The sequence below is a fragment of the Bufo gargarizans genome, chromosome 7 (genome assembly GCF_014858855.1).
Source record: "Bufo gargarizans isolate SCDJY-AF-19 chromosome 7, ASM1485885v1, whole genome shotgun sequence".
NCBI lineage: Eukaryota > Metazoa > Chordata > Amphibia > Anura > Bufonidae > Bufo > Bufo gargarizans.
The window spans coordinates 149,340,708-149,361,378 of record NC_058086.1 but is presented as its reverse complement, the minus strand read 5'-3'; the positions used below and the strand labels follow the sequence as shown (position 1 = coordinate 149,361,378).

The 20,671-nt window shown below is 44.8% G+C and overlaps 1 protein-coding gene across 2 annotated transcripts in view; it reads right to left on the bottom strand.

The window, feature by feature from the left end:
- The window catches only part of LOC122943376 (flavin-containing monooxygenase 5-like), a 67,002-nt gene extending 50,682 nt beyond the window's left edge, over positions 1-16,320 (bottom strand). The window contains exons 1-2 of one of the 2 annotated variants that reach the window (XM_044301057.1): positions 16,246-16,320; positions 15,929-15,974 (exon numbers count right to left, since the gene is read on the bottom strand). The gene's annotated coding sequence lies outside the window, so the exon portion shown is untranslated. The remainder of the gene's footprint in view (positions 1-15,928; positions 15,975-16,245) is intronic. The other variant, XM_044301058.1, reaches the window with a different exon arrangement.
- Positions 16,321-20,671: the final 4,351 nt, after the last annotated feature.

Here is a 20,671-nt window from a genome sequence, read left to right as displayed (position 1 = left end):
GTGGCAGATTCGTCAGTCGCTGACAGCCGGGTGCCTGCTGCATATGCCGGCATCGGTGACAATGCTGATGCCTGCGCATTAACCCTTGCACTGCCGCGGTCAGCGCTGACCGCAGCATGTGCAGTATCCTGCCGGGTGCGTGGTGGCCATTGGGTCCCCGCGTTGCTGTGACGGAGACCCGGGGGCAGGGAAGGCAGCTCGATGCCTTTCTTAGGCATCGTCGCTGCCTTACGTGACAGCCTGTGAGATCCAGCCCCCTGGATCTCACAGGAAGCAGGCTGGAGTGTATTACAGTGTGTAATACACTTACAGCCAATGCATTACAATACAGAAGTCCTTTTCCCCAAAAATGAGCCCCTACCTAAGACAATCGGCCAAAAAATTAAAAAAAACTATGGCTCTCAGACTATGAAGACACTAAAGCATGAAATTTATTTTGTTTCAAAGTTGATATTATATTGTAAAACTTAAATAAATAAAGAAAAGTAGACATATTAGGTATTACCAAGTTCGTATTGACCGCCTCTACAAAAATGTCACATGAGCTAACCCCTCAGGTGAACAACGTAAAAAAATAAAAAATAACAACTGCTAAAAAAAATACATTTTTTTGTCACCTTACATCACTAAATGTGCAACACCAAGAGCTCAAAAAGGCGTATGCCACACAAAATAGTACCAATCTAACCGTCACCTCATCCCGCAAAAAATGAGCCCTAAGACAATGAGCCCACAAAATAAAAAAACTATGGCTCTCAGACTATGGAGGCACTAAAACATGATTTTTTTGGGTTTCAAAGATGATATTATCATGTAAAAGCAAAAAAAAAAAAAAGTATACATACTAGGTATTGCCACGTCCGTAATGACCTGCTGTCTACAAATTCCACATGACGGTGTCAAAAAAGCACCTTACATCACAAAAAGTGTAATAGCAAGCGATCAAAAAGTCATATGCACCCCAAAATAGTGCCAAACAAACCATCATCTCATCCTGCAAAAATGATACCCTACCTAAGACAAATTGCATTTAAAAAAATATTGCTCTCAGAATATGTAGACACTAAAACATGATTTTTTTGTTTCAATAATGCATTTATTGTGTAAAACTTAAAAAAATAAGAAAAAGTATACATATTAGGTATCGCCACGTCCATAACAACCTGCTGTATAAAAATATCACATGGACCACCTCAGGTGAACACCATTAAAAAAAGCCATTTTTTGTCACATTACATCACAAAAAGTGTAATACCAAGCAATCAAAAAGTCATATGCACCCTAAAATAGTACCAATCAAACCGTCATCTCATACCGAAAAAATTATCCCCTATATAAGACAGTTGCCCAAAAAATAAAAAAAAACTATGGCTTTTAGAATACGGAGAGACAAAAATTTTTTTTTTTAATGCTTTATTATGTAAAAAAACTGAAACAAACAAGTCATATTTGGTATTATTGCATCTGTAACAACCTGCTCTATAAAAATACCACATGGTCTAACCTGTCAGTTGAACATTGTAAATTACAAAAAATAAAAACCGTGCCAAAACAGCTATTTTTTGTTGCCTTGCCTCACAAAAAGTGTAATATAGAGTAGGGCTGCACGATATGGGAATTTTGTGCGATTGCGATTAGGGCCCTAAAAATTGCGATAACGATATGCAATGCGATATTTTAAAGGAATTGTGCTAGAGGTCTATTTGCTTGGATTTTCCCATATGAGCCGCTGACGCGGCTGGGTATGACATAGTTATGGGGGATCTGTGGAGGACGCTGTTATATGGGGGATCTGTGGAGGATGCTGTTATATGGGGGATCTGTGGAGGACGCTGTTATATGGGGGATCTGTGGAGGACGCTGTTATATGGGGGATCTGTGGAGGACGCTGTTATATGGGGGATCTGTGGAGGATGCTGTTATATGGGGGATCTGTGGAGGATGCTGTTATATGGGGGATCTGTGGAGGGCGCTGTTATATGGGGGATCAATGGAGGACGCTGTTATATGGGGGATCTGTGGAGGGCGATGTTATATGGGGGATCTGTGGAGGGCGCTGTTATATGGGGAATCTGTGGAGGGGCGCTGTTATATGGGGGATCAGTGGAGGGCGCTGTTATATGGGGGATCGGTCGAGGGCGCTGTTATATGGGGGATCTGTGGAGGGCGCTGTTATATGGGGGATCTGTGGAGGGTGCTGTTATATGGGGGATCTGTGGAGGGCTCTGTTATATGGGGGATCTGTGGAGGGCTCTGTTATATGGGGGATCTGTGGAGGGCGCTGTTATATGGGGGATCTGTGGAGGGCGCTGTTATATGGGGGATCTGTGGAGGGCGCTGTTATATGGGGGATCTGTGAAGGGCGCTGTTATATGGGGGATCTGTGGAGGGCGCTGTTATATGGGGGATCTGTGGAGGACGCTGTTATGGGGGACCTGTGGAGGACACTTATGGGGGACCTGTGGATGGCACTGTTATAGGGGATGTGTGGAGGACACATAGGGCCATGAGGGGGGCCAGCTTAAGACATATAGCATCTTATGCTGGTCCCCCTCATGTGTCCTAAACTGGGCACATAACTGCCTTTGCGTGTAAAGTGTTTTACTAGTGTGTGTGTGGGTGAAACAATCTCTCTCCTAACAGGTCCGGCCTCTGTACTCACTATGAATGCAATGCACTGCAGCGAGCGGCAGCGAGGTGGCCGGCCGGCGCGTGACTGACGTCACTTAGTAACGCTCCTCCCACTTCAGGAAGCAGGAGCGTTACTAAGTGATGTCAGTCACGTGCCGGCCGGCCACCTCGCTGCCGCTCGCTGCAGTGCATTGCATTCATAGTGAGTACAGAGGCCGGACCTGTTAGGAGAGAGATTGTTTCACCCACACACACACTAGTAAAACACTTTACACGCAAAGGCAGTTATGTGCGCAGGGCCCCTTTATATATAATCGCGGCATTTTCGGGTCGGCCAAATCGCCATATCGCATTTGCCGATTATCGCGATTCGATTATTTTTTCGATTTATCGTGTAGCCCTAATATAGAGCAACCAAAAATCATATGTACCCTAAAATAGTACCAACAAAACTGCCACCTTATCCTGTAGTTTCCAAAATGGGGTAAATTTTTGGGGAGTTTTTGGAGTTTCTATACTATTTGGAGTGCACAGGGGGTCTTCAAATGTGACATGGCAACAACTTAAAATTATCCCTGTGAAATCTGCCTTCCAAAAACCATATGGCGTTCCTTTCCTTCTGCGACCTGCCATGTGCCCGTACAGCAGTTTACAACCACACGTGGGGTGTTTATTTAAACTACAGAATCAGGCCTCATGCACACGACCGTTGTGTGCATCCGTGGCCGTTGTGCCGTTTTGTTTCGTGGACCCATTGACTTTCAATGGGTCCGTGGAAAAATCGGAAAATGCACCGTTTTGCAGCCGCATCCACGATCCGTGTTTCCTGTCCGTCAAAAAAATATGACCTGTCCTATTTTTTTTGACGGACAACGGTTCACGGACCCATTCAAGTCAATGGGTCCGTGAAAAAACACGGATGCACACAAGATTGGCATCCGTGGTCGTAGGCTACTTTCACACAGACGGATCCGAAGATCCGTCTGCATAAAAGCTTTTTCAGAGCTGAGTTTTCACTTAGTGAAAACTCAGATCCGACAGTATATTCTAACACAGAGGCGTTCCCATAGTGATGGGGACGCTTCTAGTTAGAATATACTTTGAACTGTGTACATGACTGCCCCCTGCTGCCTGGCAGCACCCGATCTCTTACAGGGGGCTGTGATCCGCACAATTAACCCCTCAGGTGCTGCACCTGAGGGGTTAATTGTGCGTATCATAGCCCCCTGTAAGAGATCATGTGCTGCCAGGCAGGAGGGGGCACCCCCCCTCCCTCCCCAGTTTTAAATTCATTGGTGGCCAGTGGGCCCCCCGTCCCTCCCTTGTATTTAACACATTGGTGGCCAGTGCGGCCGGCCCCCCATCCCTCCCTTGTATTTAACACATTGGTGGCTAGTGCGGCCGGCCCCCTCTCCCTCCGTTGTATTTAACACATTGGTGGCCAGTGGCCGGCCCCCCCTCCCTCCCCTGTAGTTAACACATTGGTGGCCAGTGCGGCCGGACCCCCCTCCCTCCCTTGTAGTACTGTAGATTCATTGGTGGCCAGTGGGCCCCCCCCCCCCTCCTAATTAAAATCTCTCCCCCTATCATTGGTGGCAGCGGAGAGTACCGATCGGAGTCCCAGTTTAATCGCTGGGGCTCCGATCGGTAACCATGGCAACCAGGACGCTACTGCAGCCCTGGTTGCCATGGTTACTTAGCAATTTTTAGAAGCATTATACTTACCTGCGAGCTGCGATGTCTGTGACCGGCCGGGCGCTCCTCCTAGTGGTAAGTGGAAGGTCTGTGCTATAAGCAATGCGCCGCACAGACCTTCCACTTACCACTAGGAGGAGCGCCCGGCCGGTCACAGACATCGCAGCTCGCAGGTAAGTATAATGCTTCTAAGAATTGCTAAGTAACCATGGCAACCAGGACTGCAGTAGCGTCCTGGTTGCCATGGTTACCGATTGGAGCCCCAGCAATTAAACTGGGCCTCCGATTGGTACTCTCCGCTGCCACCAATGATAGGGGAGGAGATTTTAATTAGGAGGGAGGGGGGGCCCACTGGCCACCAATGAATCTACAGAACTACAGGGGATGGAGGGGGGGCCAGCCGCACTGGCCACCAATGTGTTAACTACAGGGGAGGGAGGGGCCCGCACTGTCCACCAATGAGTTAAATAAAGGGGGGGAGGTGGGTCTGCCCCCTGCTGCCTGGCAGCACCTGCCAGGCAGCAGGGGGCAGTCATGTACACAGTTCTTTTAGTATATTCTAACTTGAAGCGTCCCCATCACCATGGTAACGCTTCTGTGTTAGAATATACTGTCGGATCTGAGTTTCACGATCTAACTCAAATCCGATGGTATATTCTAACATAGAGGCGTTCCCATGGTGATGGGGACGCTTCAAGTGAAAATATACCATCTGATTGGAGAAAACTCTGATCCGATGGTATAAAAGGGACTCCTGACTTTACATTGCAAGTCAATGGGGGACGGATCCGTTTGCAATTGCACCATATTGTTTCAACGTCAAACGGATCCGTCCCCATTGACTTGCATTGTAATTCAGGACGGATCCGTTTGGCTCCGCACGGCCAGGCGGACACCATGTCCGTGGATCCTCCAAAAATCAAGGAAGACCCACGGACGAAAAAACGGTCACGGATCACAGACCTACGGACCCCGTTTTTGCGGGACCTTAAAAAAAACGGTCGTGTGCATGAGGCCTCAGGGTGATAAATATTGAGTTTTTTTGGGCTGTTAACCCTTGCTTTGTTACTGTAAAAATGGATTGAAATGGAAAATCTGCCAAAAAAGTGAAATTCTGATATTCCATCTACATTTTCCTTTAATTCTTGTGGACCACCTAAAGGGTTAACAACGTTTGTAAAATCAGTTTTATATACCTTGAGGGGTGTAGTTTCTAAAATGGGTCCATTTATCAGTGGTTTCTATTATGCAAGCCTCACAAAGTGACTTCATACCTGTACTGGTCCTTAAAAAGTGGGTTTTGGAAATTTTCTGAAAAAGATTTGCTTCTAAACTTCTAAACCTTTAGAAGCAAATCTTGACTTCAAAAAAAAAAGAAAATGTAATTTACGAAATGATCCAAATATGAAGTAGACATATGGGAAATGTAAAGTAATAACTATTTGGGAGGTATCACTGTTTTAAAAGCAGAGAAATAGAAATTTTGAAAATTGCTAATTTTTCAACATTTTTAGTAAATTTGCTATTTTTTTATAAATTTAATTGAAATATTTTGACTCAAATTTACCACTGTCATGAAGTACAATATGTTACGAGAAAACAATCTCAGCATGGCTTGGATAAGTAAAAGCGTTTTAAAGTTATCACCACATAAAGTGACACATCAGATTTGCAAAAAATGGCCTGGCCCTTAAGGTGAAAAATGGCAGGGTCCTGAAGGGGTTAAGCAAGAGATCACTAACGATAAAACACAGTTGTGACTCATAGCATCAAAATTATTGGGGACTGTATGTGTAATATACACAAATTATATAATGAACTGATTATTGGCACATATAACCTTGCATAATTCCATATTGCCTTACGAGCAATAAGTGCACGGGCAGCCCAGAGTCAGATATTGTAACTGAATGTGGTATACTACTGTGGGTAGTGGGGATTCGCTCTGGTAGTTGGGATAAGCGGGTGCAGTACAGAGGCAAAGTACAAGTTTGTAATACAAATGTCTGTGTTTATTCACACATAAGGTCAAACAAAAACTCTTTACAAGGTTGGTGTTTGTTCACACCGAGTACAAAGTTTGTGCATAACAAAAAACGTCACCTTGTCGGCGGTTCTGCCTCCAGCAGTCCAAATGCAGGCTTTGGGTCGCCTGCACTCCCAACACACAGGTCTCAGCTTTTCAGCCCAGCACAGAATTCAGTTCCCACACCAACGATTGTCAGAGCTCCTCTGTCAGAGAGAGGTAATCACTCCCAGCTGACATTGCTGGCTGAGTTTTTATAGGCCAGTCAAGACCCAGCCTGGAACGTGGGAGTAGTCACGCACCCAGCACTTTGACTACTCCCAGTAAGAGCCGTCCCAGATCAGCTATACAGCCATACTAAAATAGCAAAGTGTCAATCAGCATTAGCTGCCGCTGACACCTGAAAATACCGGCTCTTACTTCAGCGAGGCCAGGAACTTCAGTGACACATACCTTCTGTCAACGATGGATCCTTGTGACTTCTTACATACCTCCCCCCTTTATTAAACCTAAGGGGGTGAACACTTGCCAGACAGTGTACCCGGAACAGGGCATCCGCATTTCCCTGCAAGCGGCCTGCCCTGTGTTCCACTGAGAACTTGAAGTTCTGTAATGACAAGAACCATCTAGTGACCCGAGGATTCCTCTCTTTGGCCTGGCTCATCCACTTGAGAGGGGAGTGGTCGGTCACCAGACAGAACTTTCTCCCCAGCTGATAATAGCAGAGAGACTCGAGTGCCCATTTGATGGCCAGGCACTCTCTCTCCACTATACTGTACCTAGTCTCGGCTGGGGTGAGTTTGCGGCTCAGGAAAACAACGGGATGTTCCTCCCCATTGATTTCCTGAGAGAGTACAGCTCCGAGGCCTACTTCAGAGGCATCGGTCTGTACCGCAAACTCCCTCTTGAAGTCGGGCGTCACCAAAACCGTTGACCCGCACAGGACCGACTTTAACACGGAAAAAGCCTCGTCCACCTGATCATTCCAGCGGACCATCACGGACTTCCGTCCTTTCAAAAGCCCTATCAATGGAGCCACTGAAGTGGCAAAATGGGGAATGAACCTCATATAATAGCCCACCATTCCCAGGAATGACTTAACTTGCCTTGTGGTGACCGGCCATGGCCATCGCCTCTATTTTCTTCACTTGGGGTTTGATAACTCCACGTCCAATGATGTACCCCAGGTATTTAGTCTTTTCTAACCCTATCGCGGTCAGTCCAGCCTTCCTAAGGGAGTCCACTACAGCCTGCACTTTGGGTAGACTTTCCCAGTCGGTACTGTGGATGACGATATTGTCCAGGTAAGCCGACGCCTACCAATGATGTGGACGAAGTACAATGTCCATGAGTCGTTAGAAGATGGCGGGGCACCATGCAGACCAAAGGGTAACATTTTATACTGATACAGCCCCTGAGGAATGACAAAGGCAGTTTTCGCTTTGGCCTTCGTTAATGGCACCTGCCAGTAGCCCTTCATAAAGTCCAAAACAGAAAAATATCGGGCTTGTCCTAACCTCTCGATAAGCTCATCTACCCGGGGCACGAGACACACATCGAACTTGGAGATTTTGTTTAGTTCGCGAAAATTGTTACAAAACAGTAACATCCCATTCGGCTTCGGTATTAGGACTATCGGACTGGCCCATTCACTTTTGGACTCCTCAATGACGTCTAGTTGCAGCATTAGCTGCACTTCCTCCGAGATGGCTTGTCACCGAGCCTCGGGTACCCAGTATGGTTTTAACTGGACTTTTGCCTGAGGCTCAGTGACAGTGTCATGCTGGATTATGGAAGTGCGTCCAGGGAGGTCCGAGAACACATCCGTGTTCCGACTAATGAACTCCCTGGCTTCCTGAGCCTGTTTAGAGGAGAGGCTGTCAGCAATTTTTACTGTGACAACTGCTTCTCTTGCATCAGACCGAGGAGCCTGAACCTTTTCTCCTACAAAACCTGGCCACGGGCTGTCTACAGTAGAGGACTCCCTATCTTTCCATGGCTTTAGTAAATTCACATAGTACACCTGCTCCAGCTTTCGACGCTCCGCCTGGTGTACCTTGTAATTTGGTACCAGAACCAAAACCCAATCACCCGGGTTAAAGTTCCGGACCCGATCCTGCTGATTATAGACCCTACTCTGGGCTTGCTGCGCTGCCTCCATATGCTCCCTGACCAGAGGCAACACTGTCTCCATCCGTGTCTGGGTGACGTACTCAATAACACTTTTGTGCGGTGTGGGTTGTTGTTACCATGCTTCTTTGGCTATGTCCAACAGTCCGCGAGGGTGTATGCCATATAGCAGTTTGAAGGGTGAGAACCCAGTACAGGCCTGGGGCACCTCTCGCACTACGAAAATGAGATAGGGCAGAAGAAGGTCCCAGTCCCTCCCATCCTTAGACACCACTCTTTTTAACACGTTTTTTAATGTTTGATTAAATCTCTCTACTAGGCCGTCTGTTTGCGGATGATACACGGATGTCCATAACTGTTTTATGTGCAGTAACTTACAGAGTTCCCTCATGACCTTGGACATAAAAGGGGTCACTTGTTCAGTCAGAACCTCTTTAGGTAGACCCACTCGGGAAAATATCTCCATTAACTCCTTAGCTATGAGTTTGGCTGATGTATGTCGCAGTGGCACCGCCTACGGGTACCGAGTGGCGTAGTCGAGGACGACCAAGATGTGTTGGTGCCCTCTAGCGGACTTTGGTAATGGGCCTATGAGATCCATAGCGATTCCCTCGAACGGGACCTCGATAATCGGGAGAGGCACCAGGGGACTACGGAAATGTGGCTGGGGGGTATTTTTCTGGCAAGATGGGCAAGACTTACAAAACTCTTCTACCTCTCTGAACACACTGGGCCAGTAAAACCGCTGTAGTATCCGGTCCTGTGTTTTCTGCCACCCCAAGTGACCCCCAAGAACATGTTGGTGGGCAAACTCCAAAACGAGCTTGCGATACGCCTTGGGCACCACCAGCTGTTCAATATGCTCACCCCATAGTTGGTTTACCCGACACAGCATTTCCTGGTGAACAACAAAATGGGGAAACATCGACTCGGCCCCAGGTTTTTGTGGTTCACCATCATTTATTACAATATTCTGCCAGGCCTGGGATAAGGTTGGGTCCCGGTGTTGTGCGGTTCCGAAATTTTCACCAGAGACATTAAGGTCTTCCAATTCAGGACCCGGCGGCAAGTCATCAACGTCTCCTACCAACACACTCAACGGGGTTGTCTTCCCCTCTTTCATCAAAGTAGTGGTCACCCCTACCACTGGCCCTTCAGCCTTGGGTTATGGCCTCCCGCCCGAGCTAGGCCACTCTGCTGAAGTTACCCATGGGCATCAACAACTCTCACAGCCGGCCACAGGGCCAGGAAGGTCTCTCCCTATTATTAGTTCATAAGGTAAAGTGGTGGCACTTGCGTGGATACAGACACTAGGGCGCTGGGATAGTCCTTTAAATCTCCTTGTATGCACACAACCCGGCTTCCTACAGGGTATATTATATATGATATGCGTTTGAATGAACCTATAAGTCTGTGCATTGGGTCCAATAAACCTACAGCGAATCTAATACACATACAATATCGACATCAAATTGATATATGTGACAGAAATACTTCATTTTATTATTTGGGGAAATTTGTTTTCAATTTTTTTTTTTTTTAGTTTTGAAGATGCCTTATGTAAATTACTGTGCAATAAATATTTGTATAAAGAATACATTTTCTTTGAATGGTTTCAATTGAGGAGTGCCTGTCTTAGCTATATATAATTCCTTATATTTTGACTGGGTGAGTCAATTTGACAGAGCACCATATCCATAGCTACAAGGAGGTGACCCGCCGTAATTAGTTATGCCGGTCTTTATTCCCCTGCTCTGGCGGCGGATGCGCTTAAGTTATGTAGAAGCGCAGGCCTCTACATAACTTTGGCTCTTGCTGCCACCGGCCCTGTAACATGGTTTAAACTATGTCAGCTCCCTTACTGGCATAGTTTAAGACCGTTTTCCACGCCATAAAGTAGCATAGAAAATGGTAATTGAGACCAGCGAGACGGCCCAACCTCTTCCCCACCCACACCACGTCCTCTTTTTCCACCACCTCGGAAAAGTGGCATCAGCATGGAAAAGGCAGAGATTTTGCCACAAGACCCCTTTGCAACAAAATCTGCCAAAAAGTGGTGCAACTCGCTAGTGGGTGCTTTTCTAAAAACTACCTTAAAACCTTGAGATAATATTTGCTGCAATTTTTTTATCTTCATACAGAATGGGTAAAAATATGTAAACTATATCATGTATTTGAAAGTAATAGGGACTAAATTGCAATGTCATAACAGGAGCTAATCTTATATGTATCCTATCTGTATCTTATGTATCTGTATCCTATTTAAATGACAATTCATATAACTTAAAATTCACATTTAATTTGCAGAGGATTATTTCTTTTTTGGGTTTAAAATAACAGGGGATAGTGGATTAGACCATGGCCACCAAACGTCAGGAAACACTATTCTTCATAATAATTATTTAAACAAAACAACAACAAAAAAACATTTCTGTAGCTCCTGTTATGACATTGTAATTTAGTCCCTATTCTTATGACCAAAACAAAAATGTTGACCTTTTTCTCCACAAACTTGAAAATTACATTTCTTTCTATACCTGATTGCACTTATTTAGCCCAACATGTCATTGATGCAAAACCTATAGGTGAAAAATTCTACAGGGTGCCATAAAACCTCAAACCTGCGACAGAAATGGCACTCCATAATATTCTAAAATTAGGTGTCAATGAGCCATCTTTTAGTCACTGTTGCCCTCCAATTGTCACCTTAGCCAAGAAAATGGGTGCACGAGATTCTGTATTGATTTTCGAAAACCAATGATCCATAATGATGGCCTGATCACAAGGTTGGGTAAAGCCCAGTTTACAGTACAAAGGGCTCTTGGCAAATACCACTTGAGAGATTCCAATGAAAAAAACATATTTTTGCTGCCCCACAAGGCTTACTTTAATTTATATGTTTGTAGTGGAGTACACAGATCGTATAGAGCCCCATAGTAAAACTTAGTATGGGCTCCCATGCCACCACCCAGTTTCCCAGTACTTGTATAGCAATCACTGCCAACCAATGCAGAACGAAAGCGCTATTGTAGTAAGTCACACCTGGCCTCAACCACCTTATTTATCGTCTATGTCACTAAGTGCAACATGTGCTTCATAATTATGGCGCTCATTCTGAACACCATATTTCTCAATGTATTCCCACCAGACAAGTGGCAAAAATACATTGATACCGTAGATTTCCTGCTTGCCATCTATTACAAAGCTGGCCACATGCAGCCACCACTAGGGGGAGCTTAGTACATAGGAGTTTGCAAAGTTACTGTAATCAATTGTTTGCACTGGGGCTCCATGAAAGTTATTACATCATGAAGTACTGACTCTAGCTTTCTTCTTTTCCATTTACAGCTCAGTTTATATCCTTTTAACCCCAACTCTTTTCTCTCCCTCCACTGCCAGAAGCCATACACTTCCCATGTCCGGCATGATTTACATATCCTAAACTACCTTTAGGATATGCCACCAATGTCATATGGGACCTGTACCTATCTCCAGAAAGGAACCCCCAAAGTCAGCGGAGAGCAGCCTCACATGTGCAGCCACCCTCCAGTTTTTCTATGGGATTTCCGAAAATAGCTGAGAGGTGGCTCTGCTGTCTCTGCAAGTCAGAAAGAAAGGAACAGAGCGGTGCACTCTCCATTCATTTTTTTTAGACTTACAAAAATAGCCGAGTGCACTTGCTTGGCTATTTTGGAAACTCCAATAGAAATGAATGGAGAGCGCGCCATGCATGCGCAGTACACTCTTCCTTCATTTTCAGGGCACATTCTGGAGATAGGTGTGGGTCTCAGGGGTGAGACATGCACCTACGGTATCTTACTTTGATGGCATATCCTAGTGATATAGGGATTAAAGTAAAAGTGAACAGTGGCTCCACCCTTCCAAAATACCAAAAACTAAAATATAACAAATAATAAACTATCCTTGGTGCTGAGTGATATGACACTGCTGTATGGACCCTATAGAGCCGCTTGATGAGACGTGTGGTACCACAACACTGGAAAAGTGAACGGGGGGCGCAGAGGGCAAACGGAGCAGCGCATACAGAAAATAGTATGCTCTGTAATATGCCATAAGCATGCCCCACAGAATCCACTATTTATATTATAATGTCCGGACCCGTGAAAGGTCGTCTTTAAGATACAAAAAACAACAGTTTTTCAACAGTTTTCTATGATTTTATCTTTTGATTGATTTTATTTTATGTTTTTCTATGATTTATCTTCATCATTGTGTTATCTATTATTAAATCCATACCAGAAGTATATGTGGTCGGTGCCGTGAGGGATTATTTGACATATTATAGTGGATCATATCCTAGTGATATTCCTTGAAAGTCACAGATGACACAACCCCTTTAACATCAATATTATCGGATGTAATGTGAACAGTTGTTGAATCATGCCTTGATAGTAAATAAGACTTTTTTTTATGCTACTGTCAAGACATTTTTAATGATATTAAATAAATAAATCAGTTTTTATGATAGTGCTGGAGAAGATTTAAAGGGGTTATTCAATGTCATAAACAGCCCCCCCATGTGCTGGGCCCCTCACACAGAATATACTCACCCTGCTGCCTGCGCCGCTCCTGGATGCCAGCTGTGAAGGGGGCGCCACAGCACATGTTGCAGACAGGAGGCTTTCAGGTAAGAGATGAACAGCTATAGAATTCCTTCTCCCTTAAAGCTTGCAGGGGTGTAGTCCCTCCTCACCTCCCACTAGCTATCTAGCAGCGAGCAGAGGACTGGAGAATGGGCAGGACTACAAGCCTATAAATTGTAGAGGAACAGCTCACCATCTAAAGCAAGCAGAAGCTGAAGGACCTTCCGTTATGTCACAATCACATAATCAAGGTTCTTCAGCCAAGCACTGCACAGGAGGAGGACTAAACTATGGGTGAATAGGGTAAGTGTCAAATGGCGTATGTAAATAAGGTGTTATCTATGTGGTGTGTGAATAGGGTGTCATGTATATAAGGTGTTTGCATATGGTGGGCATTACTACTGCAAGAGGGCATAACAACTGTTATACGGCACAGAGAGGACATATCTACTCTGAAGGGTGCACAATGAAAGGGTATCTACTGTGAGGGGTCATAGTGCAGGCATAGCTACTGTAGGGGGCACAATGTGGGCATAACTACTGTGAAGGGGCACAATGTGAGCATAGCTACTGTGAAGGTGCACAATGAAGGGATAACTACCGTGAGGGGCACAGTGTGGGCATAAATACTGTGAGGGGGCACAATGAAGGGATAACTACTGTGAGGGGGTACAATGTGGGCATAACTACTGTGAGGGGGCACAATGCAGGCATAACTACTGTTATAGGGCACACTGTGGGCATAACTACTGTGAGGGGGCACAATGTGGGCATAACTACTGTGAGGTGGAGCAATATTGGCATTACTACTATGAGGGGGCACAACGTTTTACTATGTTTTGAAGTATGATAAATGACCAGCCCCAGGTGCCAAACACCTTAGGCATGCCACTGTGTCTTAGTGGACAGATTCTGAGCCAAGCACTCACCTCATAAAATTTGGTTGTCAGGGGTGGACTGGGAACTTAAAGTGGCCGTGGAAAAAAACTAAAGTGGCCCTAATGTTGTAGGTGGGTCCATATTGACAGAAGGCAGGGCAACACAAGAAGATTATGCCAATACAAGTTGTCAGGGTCAGCAATACCATATTGCATCACAGAATACCATCCTAAAGAACCAAATACCACAGTGCAGCACAAAATATCTCTCCAGAAGTGTGTCTCTCTGTGGTGGCTATCAATAGCTGACACATTCTGTACTCCTCCTTCTCTAATTAAGACACAGAGCGGGGACTTAAGAGGTGAGATGTGGGCCACAGCACTAAGTCAGGCCTACTTTTACATGGTGCCCTGACTACCTCTAATAACCCCTATAGTGCCCCCAGTAGAATGTCTCTCACCACTGACAGTGAGGAAGCCTCGGCTGGCCCTGTGGGGCATCGGCCCTCTAGAAAAATTCACGGTAAGGTCTATGGCCAGTCCACCCCTGTTGGTTGTAAAAAGGCCATTAGCATACACACTATCCTCAGTCCTGACATTACAGGCAGAGAGACTAGTGGGGCCAGCTGCAGACCTTTTTAAGGTATATGTGTCAATGTAGCAAGTTTTCATTTCTTTGAGGGACAACTCGTTTGATGAGCTGCCTGACCTTCCTGCTACCCCACAGGCAACCAGACTTCTACGGTCTCGTAACGTATTAAGTTCCGTTTCTTTTATCCCTTTTATTTTCAAACTGTTATTATTTGCTTTGTGTTGGTATGTCTTTGTGTTTTCACCTTGTGATGACTGTATTGTTTTGTACGCACTGTCCTTTAAATATTAAAAGTTCACCTTAATAAGAGCCTTCTTGTGTTGTAAGTGATTTCATGACCTGAGAAAAAGTCTATTTGTGCAGTAACCCTGTGAATGCTAGGAAGAGTAGTGAGTTGTAGTGGGTAATTGTGAGTTACCTAGTTTAAGGCATCTTGTCCTCTTAATAAGACAAGTGGTGGCAGATAATATTCTTTAGATGTGGATGTCAGATAGCTAAAGATGGAAGATTCAGAGTAACTTTGTGGCTCAAAGTAGCAGAGTGGGAGCTTGACGTTAAAATCTGGGTGACCCTTTAAGCTCACATCCTGAGTCTAATGGTGTTTTTGCACCCTTGAGATGCGTGTTTTTTTTTTTTGTCGTTTTGTTTTTTTCAAATCACAGCATGTTCTGAGTTTAGCATTTTTTCCATCATTGGCTGGCATTTTTTTCCATAGATCTCCATTTTTTGTACCTTTAAAAACACAAGTGCAATCTAAAGAACATACCAGGTGTTCTGAAACATCTTAAAAAAAATGCCAAGTTGTAAAACACACTATATTGGCCTAAAAAATGCCTCAACAAATGGTACAGAAATGCTGATCGAGGCTCTCTTTCGATCGAAAACCCCCCCGCCATGAGTAAAACTGTGTGTAGGGGCCCTTATCGTGTTTTCACACACAGCATTTTTTTGCTTTTGATACAGTGTTTTGAGCCAAAACCAGGAATGGATCCAGTAGAAGGGAGAAGTTTCCGTCAAGTATCAGTATCAAAAACTGCAAACACTGTGTGTGAAACCACTCTTAATTTTAAACCTTTTTTTTTTAATTAAAGTATTTTAAAAGTCTTCCAAAAGAACCTCTATGGTCAGTTAAATCATAATGCACATATTTCCATGTGCGAATACTTACACACACATACAGTACACACATCTTATGTAATGCAGCATTACCGTTAAACCAAATCCTTGTAACAGCTTCAATAGAAAATGTTGTGTAATGTGTAGACAATACACACCCTTTCTTAAATAGTGCCCGTGTTTCCGATTAATATATCTATCCCATAACAGCTGCATGAAAATCTCTCTAAAGTTGCATATACAGCCTACTACATACCTTTTATGGAAGGCAAATGTTGAGCTACAGTTAAAATTCGTCTGCCCTACAATAAAAAATAATAATCATCAATTCATAACCTTATAACAAATTAAATAAATATATTAGTAACATTTTCCTCAAGGGAAGTAATGAGAGGAAGCAAAAAAAACATAAAATTAACATACAGTATACAAAAAGTTATAAAAACAAATGCACATCTACAAAGACAAAGTAGGACCCTGCGCATAAGATCTTACAATCTACTATATTGACACTAACAAACGGAACTGTACGTTTTTACAAGTATTATATTATATATTAATGAAATCTCTTACCGCAGTAGTTGTACTAGCAAGTTCTCTCTCTGAATAATGCACTTTTTAACGAGTTGCCAGCTTTAGTACCCCTCCCTCCTCTGTGCTTGTGCATATCGTAAACACAGAAGCTGGATGCATGCCCTGGATCATGTTAATGTTCAGTATGAATCACGAAGATTACAAAATCAAACCAAATAATGACTATAAACTCCCTTGAACCCAAACTCTACACACATAAGATGTGTGAATGAATAGGGTTTTTCAGAAACTATCAAAGAGAAGCTAAACTTTTGGGCCACAAATATACAGATAAATGTTGAGCGAAGTTTAGAAAAATTAGATTTGGCTACTTTGGTGAATTTCCCAAAGAAATTTGCTTAATGATGAATTACTTCAAGTAGTGGGCGCAATGACGTGAATGAACAGCGATTGTGCCCCCTCTTTTTGGAACCCTTCAGATGCTGCGTTCATCGGTGATCGCAGCATCTGAGAATAATACTGAGGGCTTTCAGGGGTTACTCCAATAAAAAAATAATACTCACCTTATCCATTTGAGCGTGAAGAGGCCTCCATGGCCAACTTGATTGAAGACACTGCGTGAAATCTCGCACAGTGCATTGATGACGTCATCACGCTGGCCAGCGTAGTCACCTCAGATTTTGTGCGGGGTCTTCAATAAAGATGGCCACGGTGGCCTCTTCGCGCCCAAATGGATGAGGCGAATATGTTTTTGATTTTGAATGCCATTCCAGGGAGAATTGATTTATTACAACGAAGCACAAGGAAATTCGGAATTGCAGCAAATCAAATTTTTCAAGAAATTTGGATTGAAGTTCACTTCAGATATTTAATACAGATATCTCATGTGTTAACATGACCACCGGCAAACAATGCGATTAATGTGTGCAACTGTGGTGTTGCCATTACACCTAGAGGCTTTGCTTTCACGGCCACTGCGGCACTCTCTGAGACGGGGGTGGGGGGCTTGGAAGGTGACATTTTCACTGCCTGGCCCTGTCAATGAAAGTAGAGAGTGCAGAAAGAACGGAGCCTCTAGGTGTAACAGCAACACCCCTGTTGCTCCTAGAAGCTCATTTGCATATATTTAAACCTAATTTTCCTATTGTCAGCATATATGAACATGAGACTAACACGGATGCCTAAAGCTGCCAAGCACACAATACATTGTTATGTAGTTAATTGTCACGGCTGAGGATGGGGAAAACCCTCAGCCGTGCGGTGCCAGAAGATGTTAGTCGCCACTTGGCCAGGAGCACAGGATCAGGGAGCAGGTCACCATCTATAACGTCCCTAATCTGACCCTGACTCCTAGCTGTATGAGCCGACCCTGATGGTGGGAGGGCTCATACTCCTAGGAGTCAGGGTCAGATTAGGGACGTTATAGGAGGTGACCTGCTCCCTGATCCTGTGCTCCTGGCCAAGTGGCGACTAACATCTTCTGGTACCGCACGGCTGAGGGTTTTCCCCATCCTCAGCCGTGACAGTATGACCACAAGGGTGGCCCTCACTGGCAAATGGAATAGGATACTAGGAGGATGACTCCAGCAACATGCCTGGAGTACCCCCTAGACCTCTGCTAAATAGCCCATGTAGCCACACCCACACACGGACACACCCAGTGTTCACACAAAGAGGGAGTTAACCCTTCCTACACCAGGCAAGGGATGGAAGCCACTTAAAGGGGGAAAGTGCACACATAACTTAGACCCTGTGCACACCAAACAGGGAAAGTGCACACCATACAAACTAAAAGCACACCTACAAAAAGAGAGGTTGCCAGGTGCAACCGCATGCACTTACAGCAAGCTGCCTAGCACCAGCTCAGGCTGCTATGCTGCCACATAAATAATGTTGCCAGCGGCAACCACAGGTGAGGCAACATACTTTATACTTCAGCCCTCACCTGTGATTGACAACCAGACCTAGACCGCAGGCAACCGCATGCGGTTACAGGAGTCACGACCATGACCATGGTCGTGACATTAATATGGTTGAAAAAACACATGTCCATCAAGTTCAACCAAGGGATAGGTAAGGACGAAATTTAGAAAAAGGGGAGTGAGACCCAGATTTCTACACATTTTCACAAGCATTAATGTCATTTACTTTTAAGAATTCATATAAGCCCTTCACTGTTCCTGCTGTGACCACGTCCTGAGGAAGTCTATTCCACAGAGTCACAGTTCTGACAGTAAAGAAGTTTTGACGCTTCTGGAGTCTGAACTTTTTCTTCTCTAGTCGTAGGCAGTGCCCCCTTGTATTTTGAGGGCATTTTACATGGAACCGTTTTTCATCATATTTTTTGTATGGCCTATTTATATATTTTATATATTTGTATAGGTTAATCATGTTCCCCCTTAGACGTCTCTTCTCAAGACGAAATAAATAGAATTCCAATATTTCCTCATAACTAAGACCCTCCATGCCCCTGATCAGTTTAGTTGCTCTCCTCTGTACTTTTTCCAGCTGCAATGCGTCCTTTCTATGGACTGGTGCCCAGTACTGAACTGCATATTCCAGATGAGGCCGCACCAACGCTTTGTAAAGTGGTAGTATTACATCCCTGCCCCATGCCTTGTTTAATGCATGACAATATCCTGGTGGCCTCAAAGCAGCTGATTGACATTGTGCTGTTATTTAATCTACCATCTACAAAGACACCCAAATCCTTCTCTATGTACAAGTCAGCAAGTTTCATAGGTACAAATCTGCTGACAGATGCCCTTTTGGGCGGTCTCATAATGGTACATTTGTATATTCCCAATATATCAGAGGTTAGTAACATAGTATATAAGGCCTAAAAAAGACATGTGTCCATCCAGTTCAGCCTGTTATCCTGCAAGTTGATCCAGAGAAAAAATAATAATATGTGAGGTAGAAGCCAATTTTCCCAACTTAAGGGGAAAAAATTCCTTCCCAACTCCAATCAGGCAATCAGATAACTCCCTGGATTAACGGCCCCTCTCTAGTAGCTATAGCCTGTAATATTATTACGCTCCAGAAATACATCCAAGTTCCTCTTGAACTCTTTTAGTGAACTCACCATCACCACCTCCTCAGAGAGTTCCATAGTCTCACTGCTCTTACCGTAAAGAATCCTCTTCTATGTTTGTGTTCAAACCTGTAATGACCGGCGTCACACACAGGGAGGAAAACAGGGTACAGCCCTGCCCAAGGGAGAGGGAAAGGTGGTGACCCCTAACTCACCTTGCGGCTGGCACCTGACTGCCCTGACGTCCCTAGACGGGTTCCTCACCCGTGCGGCGATCACGTGCCTAAACCCTGGCTTTCCCTGAAATGAGCCCTAGATAGTGAACGGGCCGGTGGGATCGCTAGTCCGCACCACTGCACTAAGAGGGAAACACCAGGGAGAGGACAGACAAATACAAACAAACACAAACACCCAGGTGGGCGACCACAGCAGTCCACAAAGGTCCAACAGGGATCCGGAGGGTAGCGTTCTGAAACAACCATCCGAGAACGCAGCAACACAGCTCCAGTGGGTCAGAATAGATGTCCAGGCAGGAAGCTCTATCTCTGGCAACCAGAGAAGTGTGAGAGAGGAATATAAGGAGGTTTGGGAGTGCTGGACAAGGAACAGCTGAGGAGAAGGAGCTACGGATCCCTGAGTGAGCCAAAAGGGTTTGCAAAGCAAACCCAGAAAGCTACCATAAGGAAAACAGCCCTATCTTAAATAGAGCGTGCAGCCAACCGCTGCGACTTCCTGACCCCGGGTATAACGGAGTCAGGCGTGGTTCTCGATACCCTCGTGACAGTACCCCCCTCTCTACGAGGGGCCTCCGGACACTCAGGACCAGGTCTCTCAGGATGAGAGGCATGAAAAACCCGAACTAACCTGTCGCGTTTACCTCAGACGCAGGAACCCACATTCTTTCCTCGGGACCGTAACCTCTCCAATGCACCAGATATTGAAGAGAGCGGCGGACCCGACGAGAATTAACAATTTTGGATATCTGAAATTCTAGATTACCATCCACGACAACAGGAGGGGGTGGCAGCGGTGATGGTTCTAGAGGTGGAACATATTTTTTGAGTAACGACTTATGAAAAACATTATGAATTTTAAAAGTCTGAGGTAACTCCAGGCGAAAAGCCACAGGGTTGATGATGGCTACAATTTTGTAAGGGCCAATAAACCTAGGACCCAGTTTCCAAGAGGGAACCTTCAATTTAATATTCCTAGTAGACAACCACACATAGTCATTCACTCCTAGGTCCGGACCTGGCGACCGTCTCTTATCAGCCATGCATTTGTATTTACCTCCCATATTTTTCAAGTTAGCTTGCACCTTCTGCCATACCGATGAAAGAGATGACGAAAAACGTTCCTCTTCGGGAACCCCAGAAGACACCCCCTCTTTGAAAGTACAGAATTGGGGATGAAAACCATATGCACCAAGAA